The sequence below is a fragment of the Anopheles arabiensis genome, chromosome 3, assembly GCF_016920715.1.
Source record: "Anopheles arabiensis isolate DONGOLA chromosome 3, AaraD3, whole genome shotgun sequence".
Taxonomy (NCBI): Eukaryota; Metazoa; Arthropoda; class Insecta; order Diptera; family Culicidae; genus Anopheles; species Anopheles arabiensis.
In genome coordinates, this window is record NC_053518.1 from 54605716 (window position 1) to 54623937 (window position 18222).

Sequence of the window (18222 nt, forward strand, 5' to 3'; positions counted from 1 at the left end):
GGAAATCGTGTAATTTATTTAAAATAAAGCTCGATAATGTATTAATTTTACTCCCAAAGCCGTTTACACGATATAGATATTCAAGATAGGATAGTTGGAAATGTGTGTGAAACCGTTATCAGCAAGAAATTCAAAAAAAACATCAATTTCTTCTCAGTGACAGGTTTTAACTGTCAAAATCAAAATCGTCGTATCTGCGAATCGTCGTAACTCGAGGGGGTCGTAACTTGGGGGATGCCTGTACAGGCATGTTGTTAAACAACAAACTCAAAACTCTGGGAAACGTATAAGAAACATTAATTGCGTTAGTAAGACGATGTAAAGTTAAGTGCAGCGAGTGCACACTCATGAACACTGCGGTACAGACATGTAGTACATTGAAGAAGGTTTACTATACATTACAATCCATTCTTTATGCTGAGTATTTTGACAGTTCTGAGTCTCGTGAGCAAAGATAAAACGCACATCTTACGGGATGAAAAAATAAGCGAATTCATTAAATGAAAAGTGAGCATCTACCGATGCTTTACATCACGGCAGGGTTCGTGTTGTCAAAACGAAAAAAAAACACACAAGTTATGCACACAAAAAATAAAAGTAAGTTTGTCGGAACGATTCCAGGGAAGGTTGAGAGATCCGACAGCTTTAGGTAATCAGAAACCAACGTTAGAGAAATAATTCGAAGGTAAGGGCAGGAGTTAAAGGAATTGGTGACTATCCGTGGCGTTTAAGCTGTCCTCCAAAAAAAAAAAAAAAAAAAAAAAAACTGTGTAAGTGCTATACCTGTGTCCACGTTTGTGTGTATATTTTTTGTACTTCTGTTATTGTTATTGTTTAACTGTGATCAGTAGGAGGTTAACGGGGGTTCACACAGAGGGGAAGGAGATAAAAGAACGAGCTTGGCTGTTAAAGACTAGGGGTCGTGAGCAGGTAAAGCGAAGCGTAGACGACGGCTAACAAATGAAAACGTTCACCATTCCCGTCTATCCGGCAACGCAACATAGCCGACAAGCGTCACAGTAGGTGAGTATGTCTAATAGGAAGAGCGTGGAAGGGTGATGTATACATGTGAAGAGAAGTAGCGGCGTAGCAAAACGATAGCATGAGGTAGCGGAAAAGAGCCCATTTTCTCGCTCTCTCTCTCTCTCTCTCTCTCTCTCTCTCTCTCTCTCTTTCTCTCTCTCTCTATCTATCTCTCTCTCACACACTCTCTTTCTCTCTATATACATATATAACTATCTCTATCTAATATCCTCTTTAGATCTATCTCTCTTCTTTTCCCGCTTCCCTGCACAACACACACTCGCCCGTCACTCACCACACACTCCATTTACAAACCTAACGCGAAGCGGAATCACTCCACGTGGAGTTAATGCCAAGCAAGATTACACCAGCCTCTGACTCGGTGGGCCAATGAAAATCAAGCATTCGTCGACTATTTATGAAAAGAAACCAATATTTTTTGCCTCGCCTTTGGGTTTGTCAAGTGGAAATGCAGGGTAGCAAACGAATAAGAGTAGGTTGGAGCGGAAGCACCACTCCTCAGATATCTCCTTACCGCCTCATCATATTTCACACCGACATACCATTTTTGTCCCGCGTGCCCACAACCCCAATCAACCACCAGCGACATACAGGCATATACATACCGTCCTTTCGCTCGCTCTCAACCAATCTTTCCCTCTACCGTTGACCAAGGCAAACCAATCATTCTAGATCTCGTGCTTATCCTCCCTTCTTTTCCGTTACCTCCTGCACGTCATGTCGTATACGTCCTTGTGCCACCGTTCCTTCCTATCGAGCTCTTCTAAACTGCTTCTCACACCCCATGTAGCGTCTCTTCCCACCCAACAAATTCATCCCATCACCTCTCACATTCCCGCCTCATGAACTATGCACACATTTCAGTCGTTGCTGCTCTATGCATTGCTTTCCATTCCTAACCGCCTTTATTCTTCATCCGCCCTTTCGCCCAATAATTTTCCCGCGTTTTTCGTTCCTTTGAAGAGCTTCACCTTCCTCTGTGCGCCCTTCTGCGAGAGACCACAGAACGCAAACCCAAAAACCTCATTCCTTGCAGGGGCTCTCCATTGGGGTTTTTCGAGCGAAAATGTATTTCTGGCATCGGCCCCCAGCACACATTACTTTCGTTCCTTCCATTTCCTTCCTTCGTGGTTGCCCAGTTATGCTTACTGACATGCGTGATGTTGCTGCTGGTTTGGGAAGAAATGTTAGTTTTTTGTATGTTCCTTTTTGAACATCATTTTTACTCTTTTCGGCATATAGAAAGTAGACCTGGGACCAGGTGATGGACCATGAGTTTTTGAATCGAATCATTCGGAGTATGCGGTTATTGTGTATATTTTATGTATATTAATAAAATCTAGAAGGTAAACCCGACAAGCTAGGTGGCAAATTGCGACCTGTTTTTCATTTTGGTTTTGACATTTTTTTACTATCACATTAACATCTCAAAATCAACTGCGACAGACAAAGAAGAATGGTAGATTTTAAGTACAGAATTAATTAAATTATTAAAAGAGGCGAATGCCAATCGGCTCAAAGTCTTTATAAAAATTACGAAAAAAAATCTGCGATAGAGCAAAACAAAAACATTTTTAAAAAACATAAACTGTAAAAATACATGGTAGGAGTTCACAATACTAGCCAGTTTTTTATATACTGATTTTGACAGTTGGCAGCTTAAATCATGTCAACACTCCATACAAAAAATGTAAACAAAATACCGATTTGTCGCATGATTGATAGCAGCAGCTCACGATTTTTTTATACATATTTTGTTTAAAAAGGCAAAAAAATGGTTTGAAATGATTTTTCAACATTCATTAAAAATATAATAATAATTTTAAACAAAAAGATGAAAAACAACCTAATTTTTTAGAGATGATTGTTGTTACACAATTGATGAAATTTAATATAATGAAACACAATTGTCTATTCCATACGGAAAACACATCCCGAACTATTAATTTTGTTCCATTAACAGGTTTCAGATTGCTAAATTAATTTATTAAAGCGAGCACGATTATAATAAAATACAATCCTACACCCAAGAAAAATTCCCCATACCTTATACATTTCTTAAAGCATTCTTTATTATGAGTGTACTAAGCCATATAGTTTTAACATGTCTTTTGAAGATCCTTAACAGTCTTTAAAGTGGTTAAACCTTTGAAACGTTCTGAAGATTCTTATAAGACTGTCTGTTAAAAGTATAATTTGAGATTTGATGGCTGGCGTTAATCAACCTGTAAACGTATTCTTTAGCACATTTAAAGATTTGTTATTTGAGACTAAGGCATCAAAATCAATTGATCTTATTGAATCTTGCTTCTCGCTTCTTCTTCTCGCTATATATAAAATCGAAAATAGAGAGAGAGAGAAAGAGAGAGAGAGAGAGAGAGAGAGAGAGAGAGAGAGAGAGAGAGAGAGAGAGAGAGCATTCTTAGCAACGCGCGTTGCTGCGAAAAGAATTGCTCCCTGCACCATTGCTAGCCCGCAAGTGATGAGGGCAATGGTTAATTAGATTTTTGTTTGCACATTTGAACTTGAAATCACATGGTATTGGAAATAATGATTTTTTTAATAATTAAAGATGCAAGTTAGCCAACTGGTGATTATGTGTCCCACCTCATACCTCTTCCATTATAAATTAAGATATTCAAGACAATATTTAAACAATGTTTGAAAACCATGCAAAGTAGGTTAATTGTGAAATGGTTGATATTCCAATTAAGTCAATCATTCATAAAGTCAACCATACTAATTGTTGGTGCTTAAGCACCTCGAGTACTACATACACTATCGGCAGATAAGTGTGGTAAAGAATATCCTGAAGAAAAAAAAAACCAATGCTATACCCTGGACGTTGAACATGTACACTCCCTCAAATCTACTACTTCACATTATTGGCTGAGTCGGGACCGGGAAAACACATGACAAAAAAGGCAGATGTAGGCGAGAGACCCTAAGCGGCCATATACTAAAAAGCCTTGCTGAAATTTCGAGCGAGAAAGCGGCGTAAATATTGACGGCTTGAAAGTTAAAGTTGAAAATTTTAAAGACAAAGTTAAAGTTGAACGATTTACTCGCGGGCGAGAAGAAATACTTATTTCCGGCTGTCCTTCCGGCTGTCCTTCCGGAACAAAGCATTAAAGGGATCGATGGTTCATTGCGTGACATGGCTGCAATACACTGCACGTAAGGTGGGCAACTTTGCCCACTGCATTAAGCCAGATCAGCATCGACTGCAGAATGATCAGCAATCGAAATACGCCCAAGAGAATCTTCTTCTTCTTCTTTTGGCACAACAACCGCTGCCGGTCAAGGCCTGTCTGTACCCCCTAGTGAAAGTGGGCTTGGCTTTCAGTGACTTTTTGTTACCGTAGCAGGATAGTCAGTCCTACGTATGGGGTCACGGTCTTTTCGGGGCTTGAACCCATGACGGGCATGTTGTTAAGTCGTTCGAGTTGACGACTGTACCACCAGACCGGCCCATAGTTAAGGATACGTCAAATTAAAAGCAAAATCTGAAAGATGTGGGGCGTAAAGAGCATATAAAGTGGCTTGAGAATTTGGTTAATTGATCTGGGAGGGCTATAACAGTGTTGAACCATCCCTTTCTATAGCAGCATAGATCGGAATACCAGAACTACAAAGTAGGAATAATTATATGCATACCCTTGAATTTTCTTATTTGGCGCAACAATAACAATTGTCTCATACACAAATACCAATTCCATTTAATACTTCAAAACCAGTTTCAGAAAAATAAAATAAAATTTTGATGGCGTTTTTGGAAACGACCCTCATTAAATTTCATTGGCCGCTAATATTTACATTGAAATTGTTCTAAGCATCTATTATTTATTACCTAACGTATGAAATATAGGTCGAAAAAAGAGTAGAAATGGAATTCGAACCACGTGCGATATCATATTTTTGTAGTTCAATCTTACATTTATGGGCACAAAAAACAGAACATGGATTGGAGCAGAAATGAGCATTTCGGAATTGTATGTTTTTAAGTACGCAATTGGAATTGGATCTAAACATGTTGTATATGCACTAGCGGCCACTACACATCAATACGTTAATCAATGAACACGTTGTTGAGGTTACTACTTAGTGCATAATAATAAAAAAATCATACATCTGTGTCACCAAAGGCATACAACGTATCAGGTCTGTTGAAAATCGAACCTGTTGCATTCCTGCAGAACTTTCTGTTATATCCAAATGGCCACAAAGCTCGCTATTGCTATTAACGCGAATAAGCTATTAACGCAAAACGTGGATAAGCCGAGCATCTTTAACTTCTGCGTAAGTTGTATTTTCTATGCACGGGATTCTCATAATCTATGCACGGAATAAAACTGAGAAAATTGCGATTATGTAAATATGCGATTATCAAGTCCCGCGTATCTCTGACACTGCCTGTATGCGGAGAGTCTTAAAACTTGTTAGTCTGCACTAGTGATGGGTAAATTCAACAAAAATCCGGAATCGCTTCCAAATGACTCCGCCAAAATAAGAAGCGGTTCCGGAAGGTAGGTGCAAAATTCTGTAGCAATGTAGCAATGCTCGGAAGCGATTCCGAGTCGTGGGTGCGATTCCAATGACCCATCACTAGTCTGCACACGCGCTTCCTAAATCTATGTACTGTTTAAAACGATCTTAGCCACACATATTGCACTACAAATCAACTGAACTTGTGATCAGGAAAGTCCTTCTGATCTTAAGCCAATGAAATTCATTTTTATTCATATGATTGTTGATTTTTGTGTCCAATATGTGTCCGTCATGTTGATATTTTGATAAACAAATTCATAGCTTACATGACAAAGCAAAAATTGCAATTTCCAAAACACTTTTCACGTCATGTTTATTATGACAAAGCTTTTGGTGCAAATTGGGGGCGTTTAAAACAAATCTGTATTTTTTAAATATTATAATTTTTAACTAAAAGGTGCTAATTATTGAAGCGCTTTGATATTGTTCTAATTATTATAATGTATTTCAACAGTGAAATTTTCTTGGAATGGATGTTTGCTCTTACGCGAGGGATTTCATCAGAAAAAATTATCAAGACAACATAATAATGCTCTAATAATTCTCAATCATTATTATGACGTCATATTCGATGCTTCATTGCCGTCTCAAGAACATACCATAGCAATATGCTGTAATTTTGATAGTTTATTTGCGCCTCACATCTTAAAGGTCCAGAAATGGTTTTAACTAGTAGTCTTAACAGAGTTATGTAGATGGGCGCTTTCAGTCTTAAGTGAGTTTTGTTATAGTCGTATTAGGTCATACACGACTTTCAAATACAAAAGGAAGATTTAATAGAATAACCGTAGCAACATCGTTTAAATTATGATAAGATTTAAAGTATTCCTTGCGACACACTTATGTAGATAAGCTTTAAAAATAAGCCTACAATAAGTTTTACAAATAAACAAAAATTCAGTGGATGTTTCAACTAAAGTTAACTATTAACTAAATGCTTTTAAAATTAAAACAAATTAAATTTCCTATCTAAAAAATATGGCTGCTCTGGATTTAATTTTAATGTGACGAATGAAATAAAGTACAAACAAGAAATCAGAATGAATTCAAATGAATAATGTCAAGAAATACTGATTTTTAAAAATATACAGATATCCAATTGTTGTACACTGACAAAATTCAAAATTCAATTCAAAATTGCACGTTAAAGTGTGCAAGTATTGCAATTTTTTTTAATAGAGATATGAAATTTGTTATTCATATATGAAGATTCACAAAATTCCCTGGCATATTTTTCTAAATTTGAAACAAAATGTTCAGTGTTCAAATTTTTTCGGCATATTTGCTGTCAGCCAATAGTTCGGCAGGTTTTGTTATTAAGAGAACCAGATCGGTAAAACAATGAAAGTGTTGTTTTAATGAAAGATTCTTTGGTTGCAGAATTTATTCTAGCCCGCTTAAAATTATTAAATCACGAAAAACAAGTAATTATCTACTTTAAATGCTGCCGAAAATAGGTACACGGTAAATGTTGATTTTTGACAGATCAATGCTGTGGGCTCCTGTCGAAATTTGAAACAATAACAAATTTTGGATTTGGTTGAATATTTCTTTTAAACTTGATCAGATCACTTAAATGTGTATGTCACACATAAAACGACTTTTCTTGTTTCAAATATCCCTGATTTCACTATAAATAATCCAATAACTTGAGAGAAACGTAATAATTTGTGAGCCAGTTGAAGCCGTACTCTGCAGCCGCAAGACTGTCTCTTTTCTTCAATGCCTACTTTGTTTGGAAAATTGGCAACATAAAATTAATAATTTAAGTACATTTCAACACCAATCTTAGGAAAGTGAGACTGTTTTAAATTTTTTGTCTACCTATTTGCATTGTTTCAAATATTTTCCGATCCATATTTGCTTTGCCGAAAATAGGAGCACAGCTTGCCGAAAATATGAACAAAAACAATGTATGCATTTGGACGAATATCTCTAAAAATTACATTTAAATTGGCAAATAAAAAATAGCACAACTTAATATGATAGTTTATCGTTCAAAAACTTTCATGAAAAGTAATAAAGATTGTTTGTGTTCAAACAGTTTTTGTGAAACTGCTGCACTAACCTGCCCGATAGTTGTACAGTTATCATAAGTTTTTTTTTTACAAAATGTCAAAATTATGGCTGCCATTATTTTTAGAGGACCAATTATAGAGGTTTAGCCTAGAAATTCATTCATTTTGATCGAAATCAGTCAAAATATTTTCATTGGTGTTTAAAACATCGAAAAAAGTTCTTTCGAAAAAGTAAAATAGTGGAGTATTCGTTAGAAAAGATTAATATTTAAGTAAAAATGCTTCCTTTCATCAATATTTTATAAATGTTAGGAAAACATTTTGCAAGAAATGGGCAATAATTACGTGGTGTGCAACAATGGGAAAATTACCCTACATACAGGAAGTTCATTTCAGCCAGGTTGTACAGAAATTTGATCAGAGACGAATGCAGCCGCGACACTCAAAGTCCCTATAAATAAAACAATCAACCATCAAGGATTTTTTTTTTCTAAAATTTATAGTTTGATCGCAAAATAGTAATAATCCTTGCCCTTGCAATTGATGATGCATTATAGAGGACACGATTTTTATTTCAATGTTTCTATGAGTTTTTTTCAGCAATCGAAATAAGTAAACGGGATCATCAATCAAAAAAGGGCTCAAATTCTGAATTGCTCCTAAAAAAATCAATGAACTTCTTTAAACCCATATGGTGTCATGCAGTAGTACTTTAAAACTATGACTTTTACTACGTAGGGTTGGCTTTCAATGACTTTTGGATTAGCCCCCATAGCAGGATAGTCAGTCCTACGTATGGTGGCATGGTCCATTTGGGGCTTGAACCCATGATGGGCATGTTGATAAGTCGTACGAGTTGACTGTACCATATAAAGCCTCGCTTCTTCTTCTTCTTCTATTTGGCGTAACGTGCTACGCGGACATGCCGGCCTATACAGGCTTTCGAGACTTATGTCATTACCACGTAGCCGGATAGTCAATCCTTGCTACGAGGGGACGGTCCATTCTGGGCTTGAACCCATGACCCCATGACGTGTATGTTATTGAGTCATTCGAGTTGACGACTGTACCACAGGATCGCCCCTAAAGCCTCGCTTACAATTCATAAATTCACGGCTGAATGAACCATCGTTGCAATTGGTCTAGGATTGGTTGGGGAACCTGTGGCAAAATGGTTTGGTGGGGCGAAATGGTAACCTGCATTTTTGCAAATTGACACGTTCATAATGAATTCTAATGATTGAAAAACATCAAATACAACGTTCAAAGGCCACTTTGAACGTTTCATAACTTAAGATTTCAAAATACACCTGTTTCCAGCTACGTTCAAATCACAAACCGCCTGCTTCGAATCGCTTGCCACTACGATCGAATGCGTGCATCCCCAGTTGAATCGCGTGCCAGTACGGTTGAATCGCGTTCCACTATGGTCAAATCATATGCCACAACGATCGAATTGTGTGCTGCTACCATTGGATTTCTGAAAGCAAGAGCATAGTAAACTGTTTGTTTACGTTTGAAAGCTGTTTCTTTCTTCGCCGACGGCATTTCGTTTGTAAAATACTAATAAAAGGGAATTATTCTCTGATTATAGGCAAACCCCACGAATATTGATTGAAACCATGGATTTTACCATCAACAACGAACACCGAATATTAGTTGAAAACAAGGATTTTACCATCAACAAGGGACCACGATATTCGTTGATAACAAGGATTTTACGTGTAATCAGTGAATAATTACCTTTTATTAGAATTTTACAAACGAATTGCCATTGGCGAAGAAAGAAGCAGCTTTCAAACGCAAACAAACAGTTTGCTAAGCCCTACCAGAAATCCAATCATAGCGGCACACGATTCGATCGTAGTGGCACACGATTCGACCGTAGTGGAACGCGATTCAACCATGGTTGCACGCATTCGATCGTAGTGGCATGCGATTCGAAGCAGGCGGTTTGCAATTCGATGCAAATGGCACGAGATTGTGACGTAGCTAGAAACATGTGTAAATAATTTGATTCGCAAATTGATTAAAAAAAAAATTTCATCTTGGCACATTCAATCGTCACCAGATCTCGTATGAGTTCATACACGAACCGCGATTATCTCGCCTGCCTGTCAGATTTTATAACAAAATGTACAGTACAAGTTATACCGCGGAAATCTCGGTTCGTCTATTTCCAGCCTAAGATGTGAGGCGCAAATAAACTATCAAAATTACAGCATATTGCTATGGTATGTTCTTGAGACGGCAAAGAAGCATCGAAAATGATGTCTTAATAATTATTTGAGCATTATTATGTTGTCTTGATAATTTTTTCTGATGAAATCCCTCGCGTAAGAGCAAACATCCATTCCAAGAAAATTTCATCATAGCACTTCAATAATTAGCATCTTTTTGGTTAAAAATTATAATATTTTAAAAATACAGATTTGTTTTAAACGCCTCCAATTTGCACCAAAAGCTTTATCATAATAAACATGACGTGGAAAATGTTTTGGAAATTGCAATTTTTTGCTTTGTCATGTAAACTATGAATTTGTTTATCAAAATATCAACATGACTGACACATATTGGACACAAAAATCAACAATCATTTGAAAACTTTTCTGATCACAAGTTCAGTTGATTTAATGGCGTATTTCAGGTACAACCCGTATAGTCTTATAGCATATCTGCTATACAAAACTTGACACACTTATCAAAAACAACCGAAACGCGCAAATTTAGTAGGAACTGTGTATGCACTATAACCTAAATCAGGAACAGTACATGCATTAAAACCCAAAACAGGAACTTAGTTGTTGAGTAATGAATTTGTACGGTATAAACGTATGACCTTCTGTCACTTGAATTTGTTGCTTGGGAATTGTATTGAGGGGACGAATGAAGGAAACAAGGAATAAAGAAGGAGTCTAGCGCAAGCGTTCAATCAGTACAGACGTTCCTCTCTCTACCAGTTGAGAAATTCACTAACTAAAACAGTGATCCATATGGCAGAAGAGAAACATTTCATTCATTGCGGTAGTTACTAGTGCAGGATTGTCTCTTTAAATTTTGGCGATTAGCCTACCACCAATCACAAATCTCTATCCTTTTCTGGCTTCATGGCGCAGGTGATGTACGGTTATCTCTTTGACTGATAGAGTATGGCTTGCGCTGTTATCAGTCACATAGACAGAATGTGTGTGTGTCCATACTAGCAAGAAGCAGGGAAGAGAACGCCGTTCTTTACCGGAACGAAAAGAACGCTGAGAGAAAAAGATTCAGATTTACCATGCTTCCTTTGTAGTACTAAATCGGTACATCGTATGAAAGAGAGTAGATGATCGGGCGTTCCAGACCGGATCGAAAAGAAAGCTGAGAGAAACAGGTTCAAAAAGATCCTGGATGCTTTGTTTACAGCAAATCCGCCCTTCAAATCAAAGATCAATTCTCTCAGTCGAGTGTTCTTGGCCGGATCGCAAAGAGCACTGAGAGCAATCAGTTGGAACGGATCGCACCTGGCAGGTTCGGAACGCAATGCGCATCGCTAGTATTGGTGCGTTTCGTTTCGCATTCAATAAAATCACTTGAATGTTTACCTGTGATCTTCTTTGTACAACTAAAAAATTAGGGTGCACGACAAGTTTAGCCATAAACAATAATTTATTGAACACCGTTTATCGACCCGTAGAATAGCGCTTTTCTTATAGTCAATTAAAGTGTACTACCGGACAATTGGAAACTCCGTTAGTGCACCGTACAGTATAATGTCAACCTTATGGAAACAACTTAACACTCTATGTATTTGTTATAGACCGATGATTCGATGCTTGTTGCTTCTATTGAGAAATATTAATTGAATAAGTGTAGTGTGCGTTGCAAAACATTTCTAATTTAAATCAATAATTAGAAGAATAAAAAGAGAAAAATGATCAATTTTAGTTCAAAACAAAAACAAATGTCTCCACCTTTAAATATCAAATGTACTGTATAGCGGGTTACTTAAGTAAAGCGTTTTTCTTTTAGCAGTAGAATAGTTATACAGTCAATAAACTATTAATTGTATAATAAAATAATAAAATAAATAAATAAAATAATTCAAATATAATTGAAACTGTGTGATTATTGCTCATCAAAGATATTTTTTTTGGCTCAACAACCGTTGTCGGTCAAGGCCTGCCTGTACCACTTGTGGGGTTGGCTTTCAATGACTTTTGGATTACCCTCCCATAGCAGGATAGTCAGTCCTACGTATGGCGGTACGGTTCATTTGGAGCTTGAACCCTTCACGGGCAGGTTCGTTCCGTTCCTCAATGGTCGGAACTATTCCCATCAGCTCTGCAATGGGATGGGATCCGAAGCCCCTCGAGGGATAATACAGGCTCTCCCATCCAACTTCTATTCCGACACGTCCTCGTCGTGCAGAGTGGTAACATGTACCACCACATATCCAAGCTAGGGTACACGGGCTTGACCCAACCCCTAGGGCGGATGGTGGCATATGGCGAACCAGGAGGGGGGGGGTATCCCGGGAAACCGGGTTCCTGAAAGTCGGGGGACAACTCGACGCTAAACAAAACGGTCACATGAGCGCGGGGCCAGTCAACCAGTCTCATGTATACAAAGACTACGGAAAGCTACAGAAGAATGCGAAACGAATTTCACGATACCGACCCTACGCAATGCCAAGCAAGAGGTGGAACGCTCTAAAAACAAGAATAATAAACTGGACAAGAAATACACTCCCACCACATCGTGGCAACACCAAATCTGGTTGGGGTGACGATGAATGCAGACAAGTGACCGAACGTAAGAATACTGCATACCGAACAATGCAGCAACGGCATAGAATGCGGGCATACGCAGAGAAATATTCACGGCTCAGACGCGAAGAGAAACGTGTTCACTGCTCCAAGCACCAAGCTTTGGAAGAGCAAAACGTGCGGGAACTCGAGCAAACCAGAGAGGCGTACGGACCGACACGAAAGTTTTACCAAGCGATAGCAGGTCACTGAAATAACGTTGTACCTAAGGTAACCTGCAGGATGCAAGGATGGAGATCTGGTCAGTAACCAGCCAGAGGTCCTCTCGCGGTGGGCTCAGTACTTTGATGAATTACTCAACGATCAGTTTAGCGAACAGCTAGAAGCGCCGCTAGCAGATAGTGTCATGCTACTGCCACCTAGCATAGAAGAAACACAAAAGGCTATCCGTCGGCTGAAAAATAACAAAGCACCCGGAACTGACGGAATTGCAGCTGAACTGGTCAAGAATGGAGGTGCACGACTAGAAAACCAGATTCATCAAATTGTTACTGAGGTGTGGGATAGCGAATCGATGCCTTGAGTTTAGAATCTCGGCATCATCTACCCCATATACAAGAAAGGAGACAGGTTGGACTGCAACAACTACAGGGGTATTACGGTGTTGAATACCGCCTATAAAATATTCTCCCTGATCCTTCAGGATCGTCTTGTCCCGAAAGTCGAAGAGATATTTTTTAGTTTTTGCATATGGGTAGATATTATTTTTTTCTGAAATTTGAAGTCGTTACGATTTCTTAATCCAATGGTATTTTGGAATAAAGATGCGAAACTTACCCGTGTAGGCGGTCGTACACATGACGGTTAGTGCTTCCAAGTTATTTTTAATTGAGTGTATGCTCAGCTTGATCGTTTACCGTTCGTAGTTACGGGACATCTGTAGAAAATATAGACATGATATTTAAAAAAAGTTAACATGCTACAAATAAGCATTACACTATTACCAAGTGTGGTGTCGATTTTACCCCCATTGGCCACACAAGTCTTAGTGACATTTTATGCTGTAAAGTTTAATATAAAAATTATGCACTTTGATACAGAACTAATCAATAGTGTTTATAAAACAAAACTATTAACACAGAAACTGTAATTTTGTCGGACTAACATTACAATTCCTTAAGTCTCAAATGAAAAAATTAAATCGGCTGTCAATTAGAACCAACATGTGTTTATTTTGTTGTTTTCTGACAATTAACAGGTTTCTGATCACTGAAATGTGACTCAAATACTCGAAACACTTAATATAAATAATGTGTACAAATGTTTTTATTCAAAAAGTTCTATTAATACTAAAACGGCAAGGTGTCGATCTTACCCGCAGTGTCGAACAAACCCTGACTTCCCCTACAATACCTGATCTAGCAAGTGCATTAAGAGGTCGTTTTCAGTACACTGATGTACACAAAGGTTATCCGTGTAAAAAAATATTCGACCGCATGTCCTCGGCGCGGAACAGTGTGTTCGAGAATTGTGCCGCAGATTCAACATTGCACAAGGTTATTAGACTCTATACAGGTTACGACAAAAGCCCGTTTTGGCCGATTTCCAATAAAAAATGAATTAAAACTTTGACAGACAAATTGGAATGGTTTGTTTACAATTGGACTGGTTTGTTTACAATTAGTCTGGATTGCAATCATGCAATGGTATAGTGTTTGGTGTTCAATATTGTAAGTTTTAATTTATTTAATTATTTTGATTATTAATTTATAAATTAACAGTTGTGACAAGGGAGAAATAAGCAATACGGCCTTTTTGGACCATTACTCCTGAATAAAAAAAAACAAGGGAGAAATCGAGTAAGTGAGAATCCAAGACATGAGCTCATCGCGTGTTGGCCAACATTGGAACCTGGCAGTCACGGAAGCATGGAGACATGTCCTTCCATTTGGCAACAGGAGCTCTCGGGACATGGCTTTTTCTGGGAGTACTTATGTATCAAGGGTTTCACGTCGTCCCCGGACTGCCAGTGGTGTGTCGGTGTACCAGAGGATGCAGAACATGTGATGTTCGATTGTCCCCGTTTTGCTGGTGTCCGACAGAAGATGCTTGGCGAGGGTGGCCCAGATCTGGTTCGGCCAGGTACACTGGTGGACATAAAAATAGGAACTTTTTTCTGTGACCGAAAAACATAGTTCTTGTCGGAAATATTTGGTAGCCCTGAAAAGGACTGTTTAAGTGGTTGTTGGGAGGTGGTGTTGCGGTGTTCCACAGAGCGGAAACATATTCTAACGGTCAATGTGTTGACCGTTATTCGCTATCACTTCCTCACAGCGTAGGGCCATATCGCCGATGAGGTTACGGCATTCGCTTCTGTCTATGCGTTTCCACATAGCCTTGCAGCGTCTCCATAGCAAATCGGCAGAACGTGCATGCTTGAGAGTTGACCACAGATTCTCAATCGGGTTGAGGTCTGGACTCAACGCAGGCCACGGTAGAACTTGCACATCCTCGTTTGCCAAAAAACATTTAACTAATCGCGATGTATGCTTTGAGTCGTTATCGTGCTGAAAGATGTAATGCTCTTCGTCTCCGAATTTTTGTCGGGCGTGTGGCAACATCTTACGACGTAGTATGTTTCTATACCCTTCCGAGTTCAGTGTCCCTTTGATACGGAACAAAGGACCCGGGCCGTGCCAGGAGAAGCAACCCCACACCATTACGTGGCCGCCTCCGTGCTTTAGAGTTTTTATAGTATTTTTTGGATGATACGCCTGTTTAGGAAGGCGTCAGACGTATTTAGTGCCGTCCGAACCATCCAGATTGATTCTGGACTCATCCGAAAAAATTATTTTGCTCCACCAAAAGATGGATGCAGCTAAATGCTCTTCGGCAAACCGAATGCGCGCTTCTACGTGGTGCGGCATTAGCTTACGAACCTTTCGTGGTTTCCGGGCACAGAACCCACCGGCGTGTAAACGGCGCGACACCGTTTTCGCCGAAACTTGCAATCTAAGCTCCTGCTTAATACGATTGCAAGTTTTGAAAGGGTCCGCCCTGATAATCTCAACCATCTGCGCGTCAACGTTAGCCGTTGTTTTTCGCGGACGACCTGTGGATTTACCCTCGCTACGCCTCGCTACGAATGGCGTTGTCCACAAACGTCCGCGAACGGCCGAACGCCTTGCAGATGGTTTTTATAGGCACGTTCTCACGATACAAACCCTGAATATGTTTCCGCTCCTCTGGAGTGCAGTGCTTTCCGAGACCCATGATGAACTTGTGGAATTTTCAAATCGCAAACTTTCACCTTTACCACTGAATGAAGAATGAAGCGCAACACGGTTTGGATCTCTTTTTATACTACCGAAAAACGCTGCCGTTACTCAAAACTCAGATAAGTAGCGCACCACAAATGCGAGTATAAAAGGCAAACAAACAGCGATTGCAAATTCAGTACGCCTCGAACGTTAGGCGAAAGAACTCCGCAGGAGCCAAAGCCTCTCTAAACCATACTAACAACAACATACGCCTCGATCTGTTGGCGATAAGAGGCCAACGAACTCCGCAGGAGTCAAAGCCTCTCTAAACCATACTAACAACAACAACAACTGTTGGCGATGACACACCTATTGCACGCAAAAAAAACACACAACAAATTTTTTTTTCCTATCTTTTTGTCCACCGGTGTACCCTTCAGCAGCATATGTTGCGAGACCAAGCCACCTGGAGTCGTATCTGCCAGGCCGTTCGACAAATAACTGTGGAATTGCAGCGTTCCTGGGATGCGGAAAGGGCCAATTGCGCAGCCGAGGACATGGCTCAGCGCGAGGCCGAGCTGGAGGAAATTACGGCACATAGAGCGGAGGTGGTTGCCGCTCGTAATAATCGGCGTAATTCGAGACGTAGAGAGCAGCGCAGTGCAGCGTGCGCGGGAAAGAGAGGAACGCCGGGGCGGACGGTCCCCTTCCCCTCCACCGTCACCATCTACCGCTTCCCGACGTGAGGCGAATCGGGTAAGAATGCGTCTGTACCGACAGCGACAATGGTCGGAATCGGAAATCCGACCCGAGGAAGTAAGGACTTCGAGTTGACTCGAATGATTAGTGTTGTGTCTTTGCTCTTTGAACTTATTACTTTTATTTACACATTAAAACTTTACATAATAAATAATAATAATAAACGAAATACAAATGCTTTAAAACGTACAACACTTTACAACGTATGCCGCGCTCCAGCCGCACCGAGCGCCCCTGCCGAGAGCTCAAGCTCGATCGGCCTTCGTGCACACTCTGCTCGGCGCTCGGCACACACTAAGCCTTGCGCGCTTAGTGTATGCGACAGTGTGCGTGTACACACTGTTGTCCCCCTGGACGTTGACCAGTGGCAGCGCAACTGCCACGGCAAGTCCAGGGGTCGGCACGCACGGCTGCCCACAACAATTTGTGGTTGTAAGAAAGCATAAGCGACTCCGACCCGTTGGTGCAGCGAGTTTGGGTAAGATCAAAGTAGGTTCAATATCCGATCCGTACTCGCTGCACCAATGGGTCGGAATCGCTTATGCTTTCTCGTATCTAACGAAATCGTTGCACCTACTACATCTATTTGTACGTTTCAGATTGACCCGCAGGACTCCGGGATGCTTCGGATTGCTCCGACCCGGTGAGTTCCAGTTGCCCCGCCTTTCACTAGTGTGTGTAAGGAAGAACGTGCGTGAGTTGTCGGATCGCTGACCAAGGAGTAGGAGAAGGAGGTAAAAATGAGTTTATGTTTAACGAGCCCGTTGCAACAATAATAATTAGAAAATAGACTTCAAATATATTTGTGTTTTTCGGAAGCATTTATCAAATACGATTTCCCTCTATAAGGTTGACAAAGTGTAATTTTCATAACATTCGTCACAACAATTTACGCAAACACAAAATATTATATAAATAAACACTATGTACAAAACATTTTGATACTCTTACTGTACGGCCCACACACCAGCCGCACCGTGCACCCCTACCGAGAGCACCTACTTGATCAACCTTTGAACACACTCTCTTGTCTGCCGTGCAATGCACTCGCCTCACACAAATGTGGGGATTTGTCACCTATGATGATATGGTACCCACCACAAATACTTCAAAACATCCTTTTCGCTCTGATATTGTAATTGACTCGACAATAAGTGAAATGAACCCCCGCCGTTGTTTAACACTAGCAGCTGCCGGGACGACATTTATCGCTCGTCTGTTTTGCTCTAGCACTTAAATTAAGCTGTTCACCAGGCAGCATGAATCCTCGACCCTCACTGGAACAAGACTGCAGGCGGGACAGCACGAATGAACCGGAACTAGAACAGGAGCAGCATAGACGATCACCCTGAACCCGACGATTTTGGCGAATCGGAATGGAGCCTTACCGCTTCCCACACATTGCAGTACGGTCGCGTTCAGGACTGCATAATTTCTCACCCTTTTTAACAATGCTGCTGCTAGACGGCATAAACCCTCGTCCCCAGAAGCAGTGACTGCAATTTCAAACCTGGAGACCAAACGGTACTGGGTAAACAATAGGATGATATCCTTGGCAAATCAGCAGAACTTACTCAGCATTGAACAGGACAACAAAGAAGTCGTATTCTATTAACGATGGAACGTGGTAGGATGAAGAAAACTTGAATCGTTAGTAAAGTTGCAATCTTATAAATGTTGTTAATTCCATCCATCAGCTGAGCCCATTTACCATTTACAAAATGGTGACCCTCTCAATCGCTCTGTCGTAACCTGTATAGAGTCTAATAACCTTGGCATTGCATCCGATGAATTCAGGTATCATCAACGTTTTCAAGCATCATACCGCAGTCTTGGCTTTGGCTA

At 40.0% G+C, this 18222-nt stretch overlaps 1 long non-coding RNA gene across 1 annotated transcript; it reads left to right on the forward strand.

Annotated features, from left to right (window-relative positions):
* Nucleotides 1-766: 766 nt before the first annotated feature.
* On the forward strand, nt 767-17212 carry LOC120900053. Its single transcript, XR_005739137.1, has 3 exons — nt 767-1023; nt 16059-16374; nt 16977-17212. It is a non-coding gene; the product is annotated as an uncharacterized LOC120900053 (long non-coding RNA).
* Nucleotides 17213-18222: the final 1010 nt, after the last annotated feature.